Here is a 7,720-nt window from a genome sequence, read left to right on the forward strand (position 1 = left end):
CCCAGTCTTTTTTTTTTATTCGTTCACGGGATGTGGGCGTCGCTGGCGAGGCCGGCATTTATTGCCCATCCCTAATTGCCCTTGAGAAGGTGGTGGTGAGCCGCCTTCTTGAACCGCTGCAGTCCGTGTGGTGAAGGTTCTCCCACAGTGCTGTTAGGAAGGGAGTTCCAGGATTTTGACCCAGCGACAATGAAGGAACGGCGATAAATTTCCAAGTCGGGATGGTGTGTGACTTGGAGGGGAACGTGCAGGTCGTGTTGTTCCTATGTGCCTGCTGCTCTTGTCCTTCTAGGTGGTAGAGGTCGCGGGTTTGGGAGGTGCTGTCGGAGAAGCCTTGGCGAGTTGCTGCAGTGCATCCTGTGGATAGTGCACACTGCAGCCACGGTGCGCCGGTGGTGAAGGGAGTGAATGTTCAGGGTGGTGGATGGGGTGCCAATCAAGCGGGCTGCTTTATCTTGGATGGTGTCGAGCTTCTTGAGTGTTGTTGGAGCTGCACTCATCCAGGCAAGTGGGGAGTATTCCATCATACTCCTGACTTGTGCCTTGTAGATGGTGGAAAGGCTTTGGGGAGTCAGGAGGTGAGACACTCGCCGCAGAATACCCAGCCTCTGACCTGCTCTCGTAGCCACAGTATTTATATGGCTGGTCCAGTTAAGTTTCTGGTCAATGGTGACCCCCAGGATGTTGATGGTGGGGGATTCGGCGATGGTAATGCCGTTGAATGTCAAGGGGAGGTGGTTAGACTCTCTCTTGTTGGAGATGGTCATTGCCTGGCACTTATCTGGCGCGAATGTTACTTGCCACTTGTGAGCCCAAGCCTGGATGTTGTCCAGGTCTTGCTGCATGCGGGCTCGGACTGCTTCATTATTTGAGGGGTTGCGAATGGAACTGAACACTGTGCAGTCATCAGCGAACATCCCCATTTCTGACCTTATGATGGAGGGAAGGTCATTGATGAAGCAGCTGAAGATGGTTGGGCCTAGGACACTGCCCTGAGGAACTCCTGCAGCAATGTCCTGGGGCTGTCTAACCTCTCCCTATAAGTCAAACCATCAAGTCCTGGTAGCATCCTAGTAAATCTTTTCTGCACTCTTTCTAGTTTAATAATATCCTTTCTATAATTGGGTGACCAGAACTGTACACAGTACTCCAAGTGTGGCCTCACCAATGCCCTGTACAACTTCAACAAGACATCCCAACTCCCAACTCCCAAGTATTAGATTAAAAGAAGAGGCCTATAATGCTGCCAAGAAGAGTAGTGAGCCTGAGGATTGGGAAAGTTTTAGAAACCAGCAAAGGACGACCAAAAATTGATAAAAACGGAGAAAATAGCATATGGAAGTAAACCAGCAAGTAATATAAAAACAGATTGTAAGAGCTTCTACAAGTATGTAAAAAGGAAGAGAGTAGCAAAAGTAATCATTGGTCCCTTAGAGACTGAGACAGGAGAAATTATAATGGGGAAATCAGGAAATGGCAGAGACGTTAAACAAATATTTTGTATCTGTCTTCACAGTAGAAGACAAAAGAAACATATCAGAAATATTAGGGAACCAAGGGTCTAATACGAGTGAGGAACTTAAAGTAATTAATATCAGTAGAGAAAAAGTACTAGAGAAACTAATGGGACTAAAAGCAAATAAATCCCCTGGACCTGATGGCCTACATCTGAGGGTTCCAGAAGAGGTGGCTACAAAGATAGTGGATGCATTGGTTGTGATCTTCCAAAATTCCCTAGATTCTCAAATGGTCCCAGCAGATTGGAAGGTAGAAAATATAACCCCGCTATTCAAGAAAGGAGGGAGAGAGAAAACAGGGAACTACAGGCCAGTTAGCCTGACATCAGTTGTCGAGAAAATGCTGGAATCCATTATTAAAGAAGTGGTAACAGGGGACTTAGAAAATCATAATATGATTAGGCAGAGTCAACATGATTTTATGAAAGGGAAATCGTGTTTGACAAATTTAATAGAGTTTTTTGAGGATGTAACCAACAGGGTAGATAAAGGGGAACCAGTGGATGTGGTATATTTGTTATTCAAAAGGCATTTGATAAGGTGCCACATAAAAGATTGTTATACAAGATAAGGGCTCATAGGGTTGGGGTAACATATTAGCATGGATAGAGGATTGGTTAACAGACAGAAAACAGAGAGTAGGGATAAACGGGTCATTCTCAGGTTGGCAGGCTGTAACTAGTGGGTGTTGCAAGGATTGGTGCTTGGGCCTCAGCTACTTACAATCTATATTAATGACTTAGATGAAGGGACCGAGTGTAATGTCTCCAAGTTTGCTGACGATACTAAGCTAGGTGGGAAAGTAAGCTGTGAGGAAGATGCAAAGAGACTGCAAAGGGATATAGATAGGTTAAGTGAGTGGGCAAGAAGATGCCAGATGGAGTATAATGTGGGGAAATGTGAGGTTATTCGCTTTGGTAGGAAGAATAGAAAAACAGAATATTTTTTAAATGGTGAGAAACTATTAAATGTTGGTGTTCAGAGATTTGGGCGACCTCATACACTAAACACAAAATGTTAGCATGCAGGTACTGCAAGCAATTAGGAAGGCAAATGGCATATTGGCTATTGTTGCAAGGGGGTTGGAGTATAAGAGTAAGGAATTCTTATTACGATTGTACAGTGTTTTGGTGAAACCTCATCTGGAGTACTGTGTACAGTTCTGATCTCCTTATCTAATGACGCATAGACCTGCTTTAGAAGCAGTGCAACAAAGGTTCACTAGATTGATTCCTGGGAAAAGAGGGTTGTCCTATGAGGAGAGGTTGAGTAGAATGGGCCTATACTCCTTGGAGTTTAGAAGAATGAGAGGTGATCTCATTGAAACATATAAGATTCTGAGGGGGCTTGACAGGGTAGATGCTGAGAGGTTATTTCCCCTGGTTGGAGAGTCTAGATATAGTGGGGCATAGTCGCAGGATAAGGGGTCAGCCATTTAAAACTGAGATGAGGAGGAATTTCTTCACTTGGAGGGTTGTGAATCTCTGGAATTCTCTTTCCCAGACGGCTGTGGATGCTGAGTCATTGAATATGTTCAAGGCTGAGATCGATAGATTTTTGGACTCCAGGGGAATCAAGAGCTATGGGGATCGGGCAGGAAAGTGGAGTTGAGGTCGAAGATCAGCCATGATCTTATTGAATGGCGGAGCAGGCTCGAGGGGCCATATGGCCTACTCCTGCTCCTATTTCTTATGCTATGTTTAACCCTAGCTCCTGAAACTCCACCCGTAGGACCTCATCCCTTTTCTTTGCTATGTCATTGGTACCCACATGGACCACGACTTCTGGCTGTTTCCCTCCAGCTGCTGAATGTTCTGCACCCACTCCCTGACGTCCTTTAGCGTGGTACCAGGGAGGCAACACACCATGCGGGACTCATATTGACAGTCACAGAAATGCCTGTCTGTCCCCCTGACTATCGAATCCCCTATGACTACTGCATTTCTACACTTCACTGTGCCCCCCTGTGCAGTCCTTTGCCCCATGGTGCCATGCTCAGGACTGCACTCCTTTGAGGTGTTGTCACCCTCACTGGTATTCAATACTGAATACCGGCTTGAGAATGGCACACACCCAGAAGATTCCTGTACTGCCTGCCTCTTCCTACTCTTTCGGGTGGCTCCCACTTGCTATCCTGAACTCTCTGTGGCTGCGGAGTGACCACCTCCTGGAACGTATGATCCAGGAAATCTTCAGTCTCCCTTACCCTCTGCAATGACTCCAGCCGCCCCTCAAGCTCAGAAACCCTCAGCTTGAGCTCGAGCAACTGGAGGCATTTCCTGCACACGTGGCCGTCCAGGACACATGAAGCGTCCTGAAGTTCCCACATGGCGCAGGAATTGCAGGCAAAGGTTTCAGCTGCCTGTCCATTGTATGTAGAAACCTTTTTTTTCTAAACTCCCTTTAGATACTCGATTATTATTACTTTACTTACTGTTTACTTACCCCGATTAACCTACCCTTTTATTCCGGGACTCTTAGAGCTCTTCCTCTCTGTTCACTATCCTTCCCCCTCTACACCTAATTCCCCCTCTCTCCAAATTCTCAAGTTCCCACTTGGTTCACAATGCGCTCTGTGCTTCACCAGATAACCTTCTACTTTACGCACCTTTTGGGAACAGATGTAGTGATGCCAAGCTTTAGATCTGAAAGCCAGTAGACTGCGGGAGGAAGGGGAGACTGAAGGATGGGAGGAGTTCCTCAGTGTTGAGGTCCAGGGAAAGATTAAGTTAACAGGTACGAATCAGTGAAATTAGTCTTGATTTCAACGCAGTGAGGATGCAGGAAGGAAGAAGAACGTATAGGATGGAATAGTTAGTGCTTAAAAGGAAGGAGGGAGGAAAATTCAGAGGAGCAATTATCGGAATAGTAGTGATAAAACAGAGTAAGGGAGAGCTGCCTCCAATCTTCACCTGTGATTTCTGTTACTGACTCTTTCTGTGCCTCTCTTCATTGGGAGGTACCAGCCTCTGTTTGTTAAACTAAGAACTAACTGTGTTGCATAGAATTTACAGCACAGAAACAGGCCATTTCGGCCAACTGGTCTGTGCCAGTGTTTATGCTCCACATGAGCCTCCTCCCACCCCTCTTCATCTAACCCTATCAGCATATCCTTCTATTCCTTTCTCCCTCATGTGTTTATCCAGCTTCCCCTTAAATGCATCTATGCTATTTGCCTCAACTACTCCTTGTGGTAGCAAGTTCCACATTCTAACCACTCCCTAGGTAAAGAAGTTTCTTCTGAATTCCCTATTGGATTTTTTTAGCGATTATCTTATATTTATGGCCCCTAGTTTTGGTCTCCCCCACAAGTGGAAACATCTTCTCTACGTCTACCCTATCAAACCCTTTCATAATTTTAAAGACTACTATCAGGTAACCCCTTAGCCTTCTCTTTTCTAGGGAATAGAGTCCCAGCCTGTTCAATCTTTCCTGTTAGGTATAACCTCTCAGTTCTGGTATCATCCTAGTGCAACCCAGAACAATAGAGAGACACGTAGAGAAACGTATGACTGGGACGCAACTCTGACTGTTATCTGTTCTTGTCATTTTTGTTTTAAACACGGGCTCCGCTATCTCCCTATTAATTAGGAGAAACAAACTTGCAGACAAGTCAAAGAGGAGGAAAGGCCATTTGGCCCACCCGAGATTGTTCCAATTACCCAAGTCCAGACTTCTTCTTGTATCTTCACTGCGTTGAAATGGTCAAACATCTGAGAGGAATAATGTGACGGGTCTGATGTTTCTCTGCTGGAGGACACACAGATTCGTACTTTATGGCGGGGTGGGGTGGGGGGGTGCTACATATAGAGGGGAATGAGCAAAAGCGCTTCACGTAGTCCTTTGAAAACATTCCAATCTCCCCATGAGTTATGTTGGGGATTATGCAGAAGTGTAGCTGCAACATCTGTGCAGTCATGCAAGAGGGTATTGAAAACCTGCATGCTCCCATAGAGTGAGTGGCAACTTTACTGCCAAAGGCAGCAAAACCCCTTAGGACTGAAGTGCAGGCATAATTTTCCTTGCGAATATTATTGCGAGTACTTTGACTGTGGCTTTTGGGACCTTGGGCTCCAATTTACAAGAGGCTGATAGTTCTGACATGGACAGGCTAGGAGATAAGCTTGTGAGCCTTGGCTCAGTTAGTAGCGCTCTCACCTCTGAGTCAGAAGGTTGTGGACTCACTCCCACTCCACAGACTTGAGCACAAAATCCAGGCTGATTCTTCAGTGTAGCACTGAGGGATAACTGCACTGTGGGAGGTGCTGTCCTTCAGATAAAACCGAGGCCATGTCTGCCCTCTCAAGCAGACATAAAAGATCCCATGGCGCTATTCGAAGAAGAGCAGGAGAGTTCTCCTTGGTGTCCTGGCCAATATTTATCCCTCAACCTACATCACTAAAAACAGATCATCTGGTCATTATCACATTACTGTTTGTGGGACCTTGCTGTGTGCAAATTGGCTGCAGCATTTCTTACATTATAACAGTGACTACACTTCAAAAGTACTTTATTGGCTGTAAACACTTTGGGATGTCCTGAGGTCATGAAAGGCGCTATATAAATGCAAGTTCTTTCTTCATCTTGATTGCAGCTTCACCAGGAGTCTGTTCCTACACTGATCCCTAGTCATTCTCCTGGGACATCCAGCAGTTAATGCATGGCAGGAGAATGCATGGATGAGGCAGTTACCTCTAAAGGTGACGCCATATGCACCCATCTGCCCATTCCAGTGTTTCAGATGCTGTGACATTGTTTAAAGAAGACCAGGGAGATCTCCTGGTGCCCTGACCAACGTTCTTCCCTCAAAAATAGATTGGTTGGCCATTCATCTCATTACTGTTTTGTGGGACAAGCTGACATCTCATTACTTTTAGTAGAACATGTCTGGTACAGAATGGATGACAGAATTGCCTACATAACCGTAAGAAAGACTTGTATTTATATAGTGCCTTTCATGGCCTCAGGACGTCCCAAGGCACTTTACAGCTAATGAAGTACTTTTTTTTTGAAGTGTAGTTACTGTTATAATGGAGGAAATGTTGCATCCAATTTGTGCATAGCAAGGTCTGACAAACACCAATGTGATAATGACCAGGCAATCTATTTTAGTGATGTTGGTTGAGGGATAAATGTTGGTTAGGACACCAGGGAGAACTCCCCTGCTCTCCTTCAAGATAATGCCATGGTATTTTTTATGTCCACCTGAGGCCTTGATTTAATGTCTCATCTGAAAGTCAGCACCTCTAACAGTGCAGCACTGAGGGAGTGCAGGCTGGATTTTGTACCCTGGAGTGGGACTTGAACCCACAACCTTCTGACTCACAGGCAAGAGTGTTACCAACTGAGGCCATTCAAAAAGAAATACATTGTGTAAAGCGCTTTGAGACTTTTTGTAGACTTTTAATGGTAAGACAATATATAAATGCCAGTCTTATTATATTTCAATACTGCCCAAGGCTGTATATTTACTGGGACATCAGGAAGCCTGAAATTCCATTTTCCTATGATACAACCTGCCAGAGATGCTAGGGAATAAGATTGCTTGGTACCTTAGGTGCCATTGCTCCTAAGGTACCAAGCAATCTTCTTGTGGCTGAAATGTCTCAGGTACTACAAGGACTGACTGGATCAGAAGAGATTAAGAAGCAGTTGTCTACATTCAGGGCAGCTTCTGAATGCAGATCTTCTTCCTCCCAGACAGCTTCCGAGCCAAATAAATTGTGTCACTAATCTGGAAAATTCCTGAAGTACTTCCTCTCTACTTTGGCATTAACCTTCAGAGGAAGTGCTTTATTGGTTTAGTGTTAAAAAAAAAAGAAAAACCTTGCATTTACATTGCACCTTTCATGACCTCAGGACGTCCCAAAGCTCTTTACAGCCAATGAAGTACTTTTAAAATCCAGTAACTGTTGTAACGTAGGGGAATGCGGCAGCCAATTTGCGCTATATAAATATAAGTTGTTTCTTGCTAAAATGACAATAAAAGGAGAGAACGAAAATGAAGGCAAGAAGATAAAAGTGGGGAAGATATATTAATGGCCTGCTGACACTTCAGTGCGGTATTGAGGGGGGAGATTGTCAGAAGTACTGGTTTTCAGATGAGACATTAAATTAAGGCTTTGTCTGTTCCAATAGTTCAGGTGGATGTTAAAGATCCCACGGCATTATTCAAAGAGCAAGCAGTTTTCCTGTTTGCCTAG

Source organism: Heptranchias perlo, chromosome 11, assembly GCF_035084215.1.
Source record: "Heptranchias perlo isolate sHepPer1 chromosome 11, sHepPer1.hap1, whole genome shotgun sequence".
NCBI lineage: Eukaryota > Metazoa > Chordata > Chondrichthyes > Hexanchiformes > Hexanchidae > Heptranchias > Heptranchias perlo.